General features: G+C 34.6%; 1 long non-coding RNA gene across 1 annotated transcript in view; it reads right to left on the bottom strand.

Annotated features, from left to right (window-relative positions):
* Window positions 1–14,239: 14,239 nt before the first annotated feature.
* Window positions 14,240–14,902, bottom strand: part of LOC141518593 (uncharacterized) — a 74,473-nt gene continuing 73,810 nt past the window's right edge. Inside the window, exon 3 of the long non-coding RNA XR_012477233.1 lies at window positions 14,240–14,466. This is a non-coding gene — a long non-coding RNA (uncharacterized LOC141518593). The remainder of the gene's footprint in view (window positions 14,467–14,902) is intronic.

Raw genomic sequence — 14,902 nt, forward strand, 5'->3', positions numbered from 1 at the left:
GTGAATTATATACTTCTTAATGTAAGGGAAGTTCTCTTTATTCCTATGCATTCTACTGTTTTTTAATAAGAATGAATGTTATGTCATATCTAAATACTATTTTAGCATTTGTTGAGACAATTATTTGATTTATATTTATTTTGCTATTTTCTTGAATTATAAAGATTTTATTTATTTTGAGTTTTACAATTTTTCCCCCTAATCTTACTCCCCCCACCACCACAGAAGGCAATTTGCCAGTCTTTACATTATGTCCATGGTATACATTGATCCATTTGCTATTGTTTTGATCATTTATGCTGACAGTTTCACAAATATTGAACTAATCCTGTATTACTGGTATAAATACCACCTGGTCATTGTGTATTGTCCTTGTTATATATTGCTGTAACCTTCTTACTAGTATTTTATTTAAAATTTTTTCATCAATATTCATTAGGGAAAAATTGGTCTAAAGTTTTCTTTTTCTGTATTTGTGCTTCCAGGTTTAGGTATTAGTACCATATTTGTGTCAGAAAAAAAAAATTGATAAAACTTTGCCTATATTTCGAAACACTTTATCTTACTGTAATAACTGTTATTTTTTAATCTTTCATGATTTATTTATTTTCACATTATTACAATTATCTTGTGAAAAAAACATAATCCCTCCGTATCCCACAAAGATAGAGAAACCTCAAAAAAAATAAAGTGAGAGAAAAAAAAGTATTTCAATTCAAATACCATCAGTTCTGTCTCTGGAATGGGTTGCATTCTTTATCATAAGTTCATCAGAGTTGCTTCAATATTTTCCCCATAGTTGCTATTGTAAACTGTATTTCCCTACATTCTATTCCTCCTCACTCCTATTTATTCTGTTCTTTTTCCTTTCACCCTGTCCCTCTTAAAAAGTATACTGTATCTGACTATACTCTACTACAATTTTCCCTCTCTTCTATCACTGACAGGCCCTACTTCCTTCCACCTGTGCCCTTTCTTCCATCCCTTTCCTATCCTTTTTCCTTTAGGGAAAGATAGATTTCTTCTATTGAATGTGTATGCTATTTTTGTCTCTGAGCCACTTATGATGAGAATCTGCCCCTCACCTTTGCCCCTTCTACTCAATTGCAAAAACTTTTTCTTGACATTTTTACATGAAATATCTTAGCCTATTCTACCTCTCCTCTCCTTTTCTCTCAGTAAATTCCTTTTTTCACCCATTGTGTCCATCTTTAAAGTATATTGTACCTTTTTATTCGGCTTCCTTCTGTGCCAAGTCTATACATGCTTCTTCTAAGTGCTCTAATAAATGAGAAGGTTCATATGAGTTATAAGTACCTTCTTCCCATGCAGTAGTACATGCAGTTCAGTATAATTAAATACTTCATAATTTGTCCTTCCCATCCACCCTCTTTATGCTTCACCTGAGTCCTGTAATTCAAGATCAAAATTTCTGTTCACCTTTGGTCATTTCAATAGGAAAGTTTGAAAGGACATTCCCCTTTGGAATGGCCATCTTTTTCCCTGAAAGAGGAAGTGCAGTTTTGCTGGAAAGTGGTTTGGTTATAATCCAAGATCTTTTGCCTTCTAGAATATTGTATTCCAAACCTTATGAGTCCTTAATGTAGACACTCTAAATCCTCTGTAATCCTGACTGTAGTGCCATGGTAATTGAATTATTTCTTTCGGGCTGCTTGCACTATTTCTCTTCTATTTGGGAGTTTTGGAATTTGGTTATAATATTCCTGGGAGTTTTTATTGGAGATATCTTTCAGGAGGTGATTAGTGAATTACCTCAATTTCTATTTTACCCTCTGCTTCTAGGATAACAGGATAATTTTGCTGGATTATTTCTTAAAAAAATGAAGTCTAGGCTCCTTTCCTGGTCATGATGTTCAGGTAGCTCAATAATTTTTAAATTATCTATTCTTGATCTGTTTTCTAGATCAGCTTTTTTCCAATGAGATATTTCACATTTTCTTCTAGTTTTTCATTCTTTTGATTTTGTTTTATTGTTTCTTGAATTATCACAGTCATCAGCTTCCTTTACTGCTATTCTACAATTGAAGGAGCTACATTTTCAAAGAACTTTTGTATCTCCTTTTCCACCTAGCCAATTCTGCTTTATAAAGCATTCTTCTCCTATTAGTGTCTGTGGCCCAGGCTGTGCTGTGGCTCTTTCTAACTCCAATTTCGTAGAATAGAACTTTCCCATGGATCCTCCAAGTTGTCTTGGGTTCAGTAATTGTTTCACTTGATCTTTCCATGGGTTCTGCCACTCTAGATTTTAATTGGAGTCATAATTTTATGGCATTTATGGTGTTCTGAAGAAGAGTTCCTGGGAATTCCTGACTCCATAACATCATCTTGGCTCTGCCCCTCCAACTTAATTATTCTTAAAATGTTTGGTAGCATTCTCTTGTAAACCAATTTGCCCCTGGACATTTTTTCTTAGGAAGTTCATTGATGTTCTGCTCAATTTGTTTTCTGAAATGAGGTTATTTAGTTATTCTACTTCTCTTCTATTAAACTGGGTAATTTATTTATTTGTAAACATCCATCAATTTCATTCACATTTTCATATTTATAGAAATATTATTTGGCAAAATTTTTTCCTAATGATTGCTTTACTTAACATTGGTGGTGAATTCACCCTTTTCATTTTTGATACTGGATATTTGTTTTTCTATTTCATTTTTTAAAAATCAAATCATCCAAAATTTTTTCCATTTTATTGGTTTTTCATAATTCCAGTACCTATTTTTGTCACTTCAATAGTTTTTGTTTTATTTTTTTCTACTTTTAATTTTATTAATCTTATCTTTGATTTTCAGGATTTCCAATTTGGTGCTTATGGGTATTTTTGATTTTTCTTTTGATCTATTCTTATTTTATTGATGTAAGAACTTAAGAGAAATAAAATTTCCCTTAAGTGCAGCTTTGTAACACTAAATTCCATAAAATTAAACAGGGTAGGTACATCTTTTTCCATTTTTTTTTGTGCTTCCTCTATCAGGCTGTTGATAGTTTTTCATGTTTTTTTTTTTTATCAGTCTCATTTCTTTCCCCAATATTTTATTCTCTCTCTCTCTCTCTCTCTCTCTCTCTCTCTCTCTCTCTCTCTGTCTCTCTCTCTCTCTCTCTCTCTCTCTCTCCCTCCCTCCCTCCCTCCCTCTCTCCCTCTGTCTCTCACCTTTTTCATGAGTTCATGAGTTCTTTTTTGGGCTTTACTCCAACTCATGCTTTGGGGTGTTTTGACATCCTTTTACTCTTCTGAGTTTCTGTCTTGATCTTTACTGTCACCACAATAGTTTTCTATGTGGATTCTCTTTTTGAGTTTTGCTATCTTTTCAAATGTTTTTCCTTGTTTTTAAATTTGAGCTCTACTTCTGGGGTGGAAGGAGTACTCTGCCAAGTTTCTTGAGTTGGGAGTTATAGACCCTGTTTGCCTGGTGCTGCACTGGTATTGCCCTGAGTTTCACAGGGGACCCTCATGCTTAATGCTATGCTAAGAAAGTGAAGTGGGGTTAGAGGTGACTCCTGTTGCTATAGGATGCAAGGGTGTGGCCTGGAGCTTCACTGAGGCATGTAGGGAACCTCTGTACTGCACTGGGGCCAGGAAAGGTCTTATTGCTTGCCTGTTGCTGTACATAGATGGTGATAAGATAGGCTGGTGATGCATGATGTTGTAGGAGTCTAGTAGCTTCTTGGTGCTGAGGTAAAGTATGTGGAGTGCCTAGTGTTGACATTTGCCTGGTCTCCAAGTGTCACACTTGAGTTTAGGGTTTCACCCTGACTTTCTGATTCAGGACCTATCGCTGGATTACTATGATAATTGGAACATCCTATCATAAATAATTTGTGAAATATAACCCCCTTCAGTGCCATCCCGCCATGCAAATTCTGTTCCCAAGTAATGGCTAGCTTACAGATAGTGAGAATAGACTAATTTATAAAAATGAGAAAAAAGGCTAGCAAAATAGTAGATAGCAAAACAACATATAGTTGGATTTTTACAAACACTTCTAAACAGACAGGGAGGCAAGAGGGGAGAACAAAAGGGACAAACTTGTAATTGTACTTCAAAGCTAATGAAAGTGAAATCACAACCAATCAGACCCTTCCTCCAATTAGGCTGTTGCATTTCAATTTGCTTATGACACATGATGATGTTGGCCATCTATGTGGGGAGGGGTGTCCTGGTGATTTTCCATTCCAATTAAACTGTTTCTGCCTCCTTTTGACATGACCTTATCCATTCGTGTGCCTCACCTTTTACAGTACTCAAACTTCATATTTCCACCAAATCTCATTTCCTTCCAACTAAACCTCATGAAAGACAATTACCTCCTCTAGAGAACTCTCTTACTGGTCTTGGAAGTTTGTAGGAGAGAGCTACAAAAAGTACAGATATTATGATCAAAGAAGAGAATTTCAGAATTCAAGATCTTGAAAACAGTATAGTTAGGAGTAATAATAGAATTATTCCTCTGGTTGGTTGAGGTGGAATGAAGTTGTAGGTAATAAACTTTGAAGATATTGATGAATGGGGGTCCAGAGGATATCAGATGTTAATATTATAAGATCCCAATAAGAATTAAGGGTTTGAGGTAGAGAAGAGCAGTATTAATTAATGAACTCCTTGAGATGAAGGAAGAAGAAAATTCAGAGTTAAGAAGATGACTACAGTAATGTACCATAGGATAGAAATGGAGTGAAAATCATAGAAGAATTTTCTCCATGACTGTTATGAAGGTATTGCCTGTGACTAGAAGAAATAAGGTATATTCCTCCTGACATGGTATATTGAGTGATAGTATTGCAGAGGGTTTCAGTTGAGTTTTCTTGAAGATAAAGGGAGGGGGAAGAATAAGGGGAAGAGAGAGGGAAAAATAAATTAAACACATATTCTATACTCAGTATTTTGGTAAGTACTTTACATCTATTACATCATTCACCATTCACAATTACCCTTGGAGGAAAGTGTCATTATTATTCCCCTTTTATACTTGAGGAAATTGAGGCAAAGTGAGATTAAGTAATTTACCAATGATTACAAGTTATTAAATGGCTCAAACTGAATTTGATTCAGATATTTTTGACTTCAGACCCATTATTCTATCCACTATGCCATCTAGATACTTATTAAGGCAAACACATAAGAAATGGTGAGGTGAAGAGAATAGTGACTAAGCATGGTGATAAGGAGGATGCAGAAGTAGTTTAGGTTAGTCTAGGCAGTCATTCTACATTCCAAATGGCAAGTATTAATTGATAAGGAAAAAGTCAGAATTTCCTATCCAGAGGATAGGAAAATATAATTTCATTAAGGATTCAAGCCTCCTGACATAATAACCAAAATTTTGTCAGAGTAAATTCATAACTGAGGGATGAGAAGGGAAGGTTCAATGAAATAGATAGCCTCACAACAGGTATTGTCATGATAAGATGGGGTGGGGTCTTCTCCAAAATGTTTTTTAGGGTGATTGTACTCTGTGCCTCTGGAGCACTTTGAAATGAGGTCTGATGATAATTGTCACCATAGAGAAGAAATAACTTCCCCCTCCCCATGTGTGCACATGTGCCCAAGGACAATAATGAAGATATTCCTTCTCTTTCCTCACTGCTTTTCTCCCTAATCACCAATCACCCCCTTACACACACACACACACACACACACACACACACACACATGCATGCACATACATGTGTGCACACACACACACACACACACACACACACACACACACATGGTCTTCATTGACCCAGAGGCCCTAACAATATAGATACTCTAGTACTTTGGGTTCCCTGGGGACTTAAATGGTAATTTGAAGTTGATTTTTCTTATTGAGAACTTGGTAGAGAGCTTAAATTATCTTTAAGGTCCTTTCCAACTCTGCAATTTTTTCTTCTCAGTAGTTTATGAATATAATTTTACCTTGGTTTTTTTAAGAGAAAAGATCAAATTAAAATAAGCATTTTCTAGACCAAAATCTTTTTTTTAATAAATCCATTCTAATTGCTACTCTTTTCCTTGTCGGTTGAATTTTTTAAAAAAATAATATTTTATTTGTTTTCCATTTATATACAATAGTAGTTTCTTCCCATCATTTTCTAAAAGTTTTGAATTTTACAATCTTTCCTCCACTCTTCCTTCCTTCCCCGTCCCCCTACAGAATTCAGTTTGGTAATCTTTACATTGTTTCCATGCTATATACATTGATCAAAATTGAATGTGTTGGGAGAGAAATCATATCCTTGAGGAGAAAATAAAATATTAGAGATAGCAAAATTATATAGTACATAAGATACTTTTTTTCATAAAAAATTGGAGGTAATAGACTTTGGTCTTTGTTTAAATTCCACAATTCTTTCTCAGGGTACAGGATATTCTCTGTTGCAGGTGCTCTAAAATTGTCCTTGATTATTGCATTGATGGAATGAGCAAGTCAAATAAGATTGATTATCACTCTCATGTTGCTGTTAGGGTGCACATTGTTCTTCTGGTCATCTCACTCATCATCAGTTCATGTAAGTCTTTCCAGGCTTCTCTGAATTACCATCCCTCCTGGTTTCCAATATAAGAATAATGTTCCATGACATACATATATGACAATTTGTTCAGCCATTCCCCATTTGATGGACATTCACCTGATCTCCAATTCTTTGCTACCACAAACAGGACTGCTATGAATAGTTTTGTACAAGTGATGTTTTAACTCTTTTGTATGATCTCTTTAGGGTAGCAACCCAGTAGTGGTATTGATGGATCACAGGATATGCACATTTTTATTGCTTTTTGGGTATAATTCCAGATTGCTCTCCAGAAAGGTTGGATGAGTGTTGCAGCTCCACCAACAACACATTAGTGTCCCATATTTCCCATAGCCCTTCCAACATTGCACATTTTCCTTTCTGTCAGTTGGATTGTGATGCAAAAAACTATTCCAAATTCTAAAGCCATTGACTATCCCTAGGGCTTGCTGTACCTTCTTGCCACAGGTGTGTGGACAAATGGCTAAACCTCATTTGCTTTAATACTCTTCCTTTTTATGGTGACATAATGGCTGAAAATAGATAACTTCTTCCTAAAACAGATGATTCTGCAAAGTCAACTCACCTTGTCAAAGTCATTATCATAAGACATTTCTATGGGCAAAGATATATTTCTAAACTATATTAATCTCTTTGTCTAAACAGCATAAGTTAATTGGTTTAGATCATAATTGTACTATTTTGAGCAAAAGGGCATGATTAATGTAAGCTAAAGATGGTTAGATCAGCACAATGTAATTCAGTAGTACACAGAAATCTATAATCAATTGAACCAAAGTTTCCTTTCAAGAAAAGCAAAAGATAGAGAGAGGGTAAATTCAATTCCATTCATCATGCATTTATTAATACTTACTGAGTTCACATCAATAGACAAGACAAAGCCTTGGAAAGATACTAAGTTTAAATGAGACATGGTCTTGCCCTTCATGGATATTAAGGTCTAGTAGGGAGTAAAAAGGTAGAGAGTAGCGGAAAAAGACACTTACCAGCTGATAATATTATGGTACCTATGTTGCATTCAGCTCTGCACCTACCAGTGTCAGCTGTTAAATGTGGGGGTATTTTAATGGTTATGATTTATTACAAATGACTCACCTATCTCACTCTCCTTCATCTTCTTAGTACTTTATAAAAGACAACTAAATTAGGTATTCCTGTTACTAAGACATCAAACAGGAACATATATTGAAATGTACAATATTTGATTGGGATCGAATTGTAAAGTAAATCAGGAGTAAGGGGACAGAATAAAGCACTGATTCTAAAGTGAGTGCTACCTCATCCTTAATTCCACCTCTCAAATCACTCTCTAAATTTTATTCCACGGAAAGGGGGTAGGAGGGAAAGTTGTACTCTTTCACCACAACTAAATTGGAATAGGGACTGAAACTAGTTGACACAGGCACTATTGACAACACTTGCTGGATATCCTCTTTTTAAAAAAGTTATTGATATTTTTTGTTTTTACATCATCTACATTTTCCCTATTTATTTCCACTTCTCAGATTGCTATCCCCCAAAAAAGAAATAAACAAGAGTTTTTGAAATTTGTAGGGAAAACAACCAATATTTTCATTGTCTGACATTATATGAAATTTCCACACCTATAGAAACCCCACTCTATGTAAAGATGAGAGGGAGAGGTATCTTCTCAGAAGGTCAAGATTGGTTAGAATGATTTTGGAGCATTCAATTTAAATTCATTGTTCTTTTTCTTTCCAGTTACATTATAGTTGTTCTTGTGTATCTTATTTAACTGGTTGTACTCATTCATCCTACATCAGTTTATATAATTTTTGCCTTATTTCTATGTATTCATTATTTTCATCTGTCCAATTAGTTACTACTACAAAAAAATTTGTAATAAATTTTTTGGTAGATATGTAACATTTTTGTCATTTACCTCTTTACATTATGTATCTATCAATAAGAATTTTGGAAAATTTTAAAATTCACTTTTTTAGGATAATTCATAATTTCTTTTCGGAATGACTGGGCTAATTTGTAGCTTCATGAATTATGCAATACTTTACCTACTTTGGAACACTATCATCTTTTTCCACATGAAAATATTGCAACAGAAAATTTCTTTAAAACCCTCTGTTTTTACAAGCTTCCTTTTGCCAATTGGAGTTTGTGCTATGGCCACAGAAAAGAGTAGTCTTGTTTTAATTCAATTAGGTTTCTCCTTGAGGTATAAGACATCCTTAGAAATGTAATCATCTTATCTTTTGTTCCTCTGATATACTCCTAATTCATTCATAAGTATATTAAAGAAGTATAAAATAAGCTGTTATTTGAGGTTCATTGTGAAGATTATTACTTATCAAGAAGATCAGGGATTTCTTTCTTTTCTTGAAAGAAAAACATTTCTGATGAGAAGCAAAAATAAAGAAAATCAAAGAGAAACTATTTGAGCCTATCCTGGACTATGAAAAAAACAAAAACATTTTAAAAAGGCTGCCAGAAGGGTATAGAAACTCCAAATAGAGATGAGACAGCATAGGTGTAAAATAAAGCAAATAAATAGCTATGCCCTCACAGAAGGAGATCGGCATAGACCAAAGCTTAAGCCCTAGCCTCTTTAGGATCAAACTAGTACCCAGCTAGCTTTGTTGTGAAGCCATGGAAAGATAGCTATCCTCTCTGAGGATAGGATTTTGAACTTTACCTAGAGTTCAGTAGATGTTCATAAGAAAAATACAGTACAATGTGTGCTGATTGGGCTTGCCCATGTAAATTTTGTTTGTCTAAATGTAGTTCTAAGCAAGGGACTTCTCTTTCACCTACTTCAAGGGAGACTTTTATTCCTGGCAGGAAGGGAAGTAGGAGATTTGAGCCAGAGGTTGACTATGCTGCTCTACTTAGAGAAGGAATATCGAGCTAGAACACATTCTGCTCTCTTAAATATTATTAGTATGGGGGAAAATTAGGTTCATACTATATTTTCTTGATTACTCTCCCTTGGGTGCAAGAGCGCTCACTCAAACTATATACCAAAGGCTTTTCTCCCTTTCCACCAAATTTCAGTTCTACAATTAACACACTTAACTAATAGTAAATAAATTCATTTATTTGTACATTTAGCAAATGGAAATCAGAGAAACTATACTTATAGGAATATTTATTTCTAATACACAGATTGAATAAATACTTTTATTAGTAGTGAGTTTATCCTAGTTGAATTGAGAGTCCCAGATCTTACCAAGGAGAAATTCCAAAAAGTCTTTAAATTAATACCCAGAACTGGGTCCACCACATGTAGGTTTCCTACTAGAGTCTTTTTTTCTCTAAAAATAAGAATTTATATTATATGCATTAGCATCAGACTAAAGATGCTTCAAAAAAATCAAAGGAAAAACAAGATAACAATTATTGTCTCTACTATTTTAAATACTTCTATAGCAATGCAACAAGAGAAATGAATAATTTGGTGTGAAATTTGTAAGAAATTCATTTAGGAAATATTGTCATTATTATTATTATATAATTAAATACTCTATTAATATGACCTACATATGAGCAATTAATGTCCTTCCAATTATTTAGAAGTGTATTTCTGTAAAGTGCTTTTCTAATTGCATATACTTTATTCCTGTGAATATTTGATAGACTCCCAAATATTTCTTCATTTTTATACATAGTAAACTTTCAAATTCTTGAAGTTAGCTATTATGACTTCACTAAACCTTTTCTTTTCCAGGATCTTAAATCTATTCTATTCTATTCTAAGGTTCTTTGATCTATTCTAATATATCATGGAATCAATGTTTGTCAATATCTTAGTTGTCCTATAAATTTTTTTTCTTTATTAAAATTCTTTTTTAACTGTGACAATAAAAACTAAGCAGAAAAGTTTTGATATGAATACAATACAGCAGAATAGCAACATTTCTCCTTTTGGCTTCTATAACTCTGACTCATATTGACTTAGTCCAATAAAATGTCCAGCTCTTTTACAGAACAACTGCTGTCTATTTGTGTCTCCTCCATTATATACTTGTAAAATTGATTTTTTATATCCAAGTGCAAGATTTTACATTTATCATTATTGAATTTCATATGATATTCAGTTCAGTGCTCTAGGCTGTCAAGATCTTTTTGGATCATGATTCTGTTATCCTCTAATACAGATATGATAAGCACATTGTTTATACTTCCATCCAAATTATTGATAAAAATATTAAATAGCAGAAGTCAAATTCACAGACTCATAGATTACAGTATCTGATCTTTTCTCTTTTGGAAAATTTGGAAGACATTTGTATTTTCCCAAATTTATAATGTTTACTATTTTCAGGATTACTGCTAAATGTCAGTAATCAAATCTGTCTATTCATTCAGGATGCAAAGATGAAGTTTAACTGTACCAGGTTACTTGAATTCATCAAGAGCAGCTAAATGCTTTATTATTTTCTTACTTGTCCTATATATTAGTTTTGTTCTTTCATGTTAAATATAAGGGCTATTCTCTTTGGCAAAGTAAACAGAAGCAAAATAAGAATTTAACAGTTTTCTCTATATTATAAATTAGCATTGTCCAATTCATGCAATGACCTAGTCATGTTCAAATACAAACCATACATGTACCTAAAAGATGATTTTGTGAAGAACTGACACAAGGCAAATATTAACATGGAGTTTAGAAAAAATGACACCGGGGTAGCTGGGTGATGCAGTGAATAAAGCACCAGCCATGTCAGGAGGAGCTGAGTTCAATTCAGGCCTCAGCTATGTGACCTTGGGCAAATCATTTAACCCCATCATCTTGCAAAAAACAAAAAAAATGACACAAGGGAACTCTTAAGGTCTCTCTGAAGAACATTGGAATCAATTGTGAAACATGGAAATCACTGGCACATAATCAAGTTTTGATGTCCACATCACAAAAAGGTTCTATGCTCTATGAATGAAGCAGAATTGTAGTAGCTCAAAGGAAATGTGTAAATTGAGAGCCACTCCAAATGTTTATATGAAAAGCAAAGTCTGCCAAACTTGGAAATGGTCTGATCAGTTGGTTAGATGTACTGTTACTTAATACATCATGGTGATGACATTTTTGTTTTCTTTGAGAATCAAGGACAATAACTGAATCTATGTTAAGCGTAGGTCCTTGGTTTATTTTAAACTACATTTTTTGCCCTTTTTTCCCCACTTACCAACCTCTACTCAATGTGAGCTTTAGTATTTTTACTCTATTTTTTTACAGGAATATTCTAGTCTCTTATATTCATTCTTTTTTACCTGATATGGTTTTCATATTCTTTTTTTAAAATCTAAAGTTGTTGAACTTCTGACCAAGATGGTGGAAAGAAGCCAGGCACTGTGCTAGTGTCTCCTGGTTTCCCCTCAAAAAATAACATGAAAAGAAACCTCTTAACAGAAATTTGATCAACAAAATCCATAAAGAGAAGCTAGGAGAAGAACACCTACCAAAAGGTCTGTCTCAAAGGACTATGGGTGAAGCAGGAGCAGAATGAAGAGAGCCAATACAGGGTCAGTGGTGGAGTGAAGCCAGAGGATCAGTCTTTGCACAGAGGATTTGGTGAGTGGTGGGTCCAAGGACCAACATTAGCCATGGAATATTTGGCTGGAGGAGTGGAGGTCTGGAGAGTCCCATCTGGGCTGGAGGGCTACTTCCAGCACAGAGTTACAAAGCATGGCTGGATATCAACCCACTGGGTTGGGGGCCTGAGCTCCGTACTTTTACTGGAGCCCTCTTCCCAGAACAAACAGTAACTGCCCCCCTGGGGGGGGTCCTCAGGCTCAAGTGTGGGCAGCATAGCTCCCTCAGCTGAAAGGGAGATTAATTACCTCCTCCAGGTCCAGCCCACATTGGTCAAGGACAATTTAGAACCTGCTACCACCTTTTACCCACTCCAGACCTAGGGAGAGGACCTCAGACACTCGAGAGAAAGAAACCAGCACTCCCTACTGACTGGCCCACTTGGAGTTACTAAGCCAAGTGAACAAAGACTCTAGGGTTTTCAAAAGCAAACCTCTGAGAGCCAGCCCCTCCTCCTACATAAGATCCTAGGAAAATGAAGAAAGGCCATCAGAAAGGGCAGCCCATTGAAAATACTTAGAAGGTACAGATCCTAACCCAGAGTGATCTAGAATTTCAGAGGAGAATATGAATTGGTCTCTGGTCCAAAAAGGCTTCCTTGAAGGAATCAGGAAGGAGTTTAAAAATCAATTGAAAAGATTTGGAAAGGAAACAAGAGAAAATTTACATCTCCCAACAAGAAAACAAATCCTTGGAAAATACAATTGGACAAATACAAAATGAGACTAATTCTCTCAGATTCTCAATCGGGCAAATGCAAAAATAAAACAATTTTCTTAAAGCTACACCTGGACAAATGGAAGACTCCTTCAAAAATAGAATTGACCAATTGGAAAAGGAGTTGCAGAAGGTAAATGAAGAAAATTCTCTAAAAAAAAAATGGAATCTGTGGAAACTAATGACTTCATGAGACAACAATATTCTACTAAACGAAACCAAAAGATTAAAAAAATAGAAGAAAATGTAAAATACTTCATCAACAAAACCACTGACCTTGAGAATAGTTCCAGGATAGATAAGCTCAGAGTTATTGTCTTCCTGAAAACATTGAAGAGGGAAAAAATCCTGGACTTAATATTACAGGATTTAGTGATGGAAAATTACCCTGATATCATGGAACCAGAGGGTAAAATAGTTATTGAAAGAATACATCAGTCCTCTCCAGAAAGAGATCTTAAAAATGAAAAGTCCAAGGAATATTGTGGCCAAATTCTAGAACTATCAAATAAAAAAGAAAATCCGCAGCAGCCTGAAAGAAACAATTTAAATACCAAGGAACCACAGTAAGGATTATGCAGGACCTGGTTGCATCAGCATTAAGGGATCAAAGAGCAAGGGAGCTTGGAATGCAGATAAGAATCCACTACCCAGCAAAACTGAGTCTTCTCATCTAGTGGAAAAAATGGACATTTAATGAAATGGGAGATCCAACATTTCCTGATGAAAAGAACATAACTAAATAGAAAATTTGGGCATCAAACAGGAAACTCAATAGATACATGAAAAGGTAAAAAAAAAAGGGTAAAGAAAAAAACCCTGCTATACAATAGCAGGAAACTGACTATATCTCCACCTAGGAGAAATTTTTTTTTAACTCAACAATTTTAACTCTATTAGAGAGAATATCCATAGCCAGAAGTGATGGACACTTATGACTTTTCTGTGACTCAGACAAAATGATTTAAAAACAATATCTACTTAAAAAGGGGGAAAATAAGGAGATGGGAGGATGGAGGAGATTGAATGGGGTAAATCAGATTACATGAAGACCTATTGAAATAGAGGGGAAGGAGGGAGGATGTGAGAACCACCTGAATCTTACTTTCATCAGATTTGGCTTAAAGTTAACATACATACACTCAGTTAAGTTAAGAAACTTATCTTTAGCCATTAAAAGGGGAAAGGGGAAACTAACAGAAGCAAGGGAATGAAGAAGGAGTAAAGGGAAAGAGGAAAGAAAAGGGAGCAAAGTTGCAGGATATAAAATAAATCCTCAAAATTTCTATATATGACTAGCAACATGCAGAAATTCTGTTAGTCTTCCCATTATTTCCATGGTATACATTGATCTAAATTGAATGTTATAAGAGAGAAATCATATCCTTAAGGAAGAAAAATAAAGTATAAGAGATAGCAAAATTACATAATAAGACAATGGGTTTTATTTAGAAATTAAAGGTAATAGCCTTTGGTCTTTATTCAAACTCCACAATTCTTTTTCTGGATACAGATGGTATTTGCCATTTCAGATACCCCAAATTGTGCATGACTGTTGCATTGATGGAATGAGGAAGTCCATTAAGTTTGATCATCACTCCCACATTGCCATTAGGGTGTACAATGTTCTTCTGGTTCTGCTTTATACCCTAAAGAGATTATGAAAAAGGGTAAAAACATCACTTGTACAAAAGTCATTTCTATATATGATTAGCAAGAGTAGCAGAAAGAGCTAGAAAGAGAAATACCATTTAAAGTAACTTCAGACAATAAAATACCTGGGAGTCTACCTGACAAGGCAGACTCAGAAACTTTTTTGAAAACAATTACAAAATACTTCTCACACAAATAAAATCAGATTTAAATAACTGGGAAAATATCAACTGTTCATGGATAGGCTGAGCTAATATAATATAAAATGACAGTTCTGCCAAAATTAAACCACATGCTTAGTGTCCTACCAATCAAAATTCCAAACAAAAAATTACTTTAATGAGTTAGAAGAAATTGTAACTAAATTCATATAGAGAAATAAGAAGTCAAGAATTTCCAGGGATTCAAAGAAAAAAAGTGCAAATGAAGGTG

Source organism: Macrotis lagotis, chromosome 1 (genome assembly GCF_037893015.1).
Source record: "Macrotis lagotis isolate mMagLag1 chromosome 1, bilby.v1.9.chrom.fasta, whole genome shotgun sequence".
Taxonomy (NCBI): Eukaryota; Metazoa; Chordata; class Mammalia; order Peramelemorphia; family Peramelidae; genus Macrotis; species Macrotis lagotis.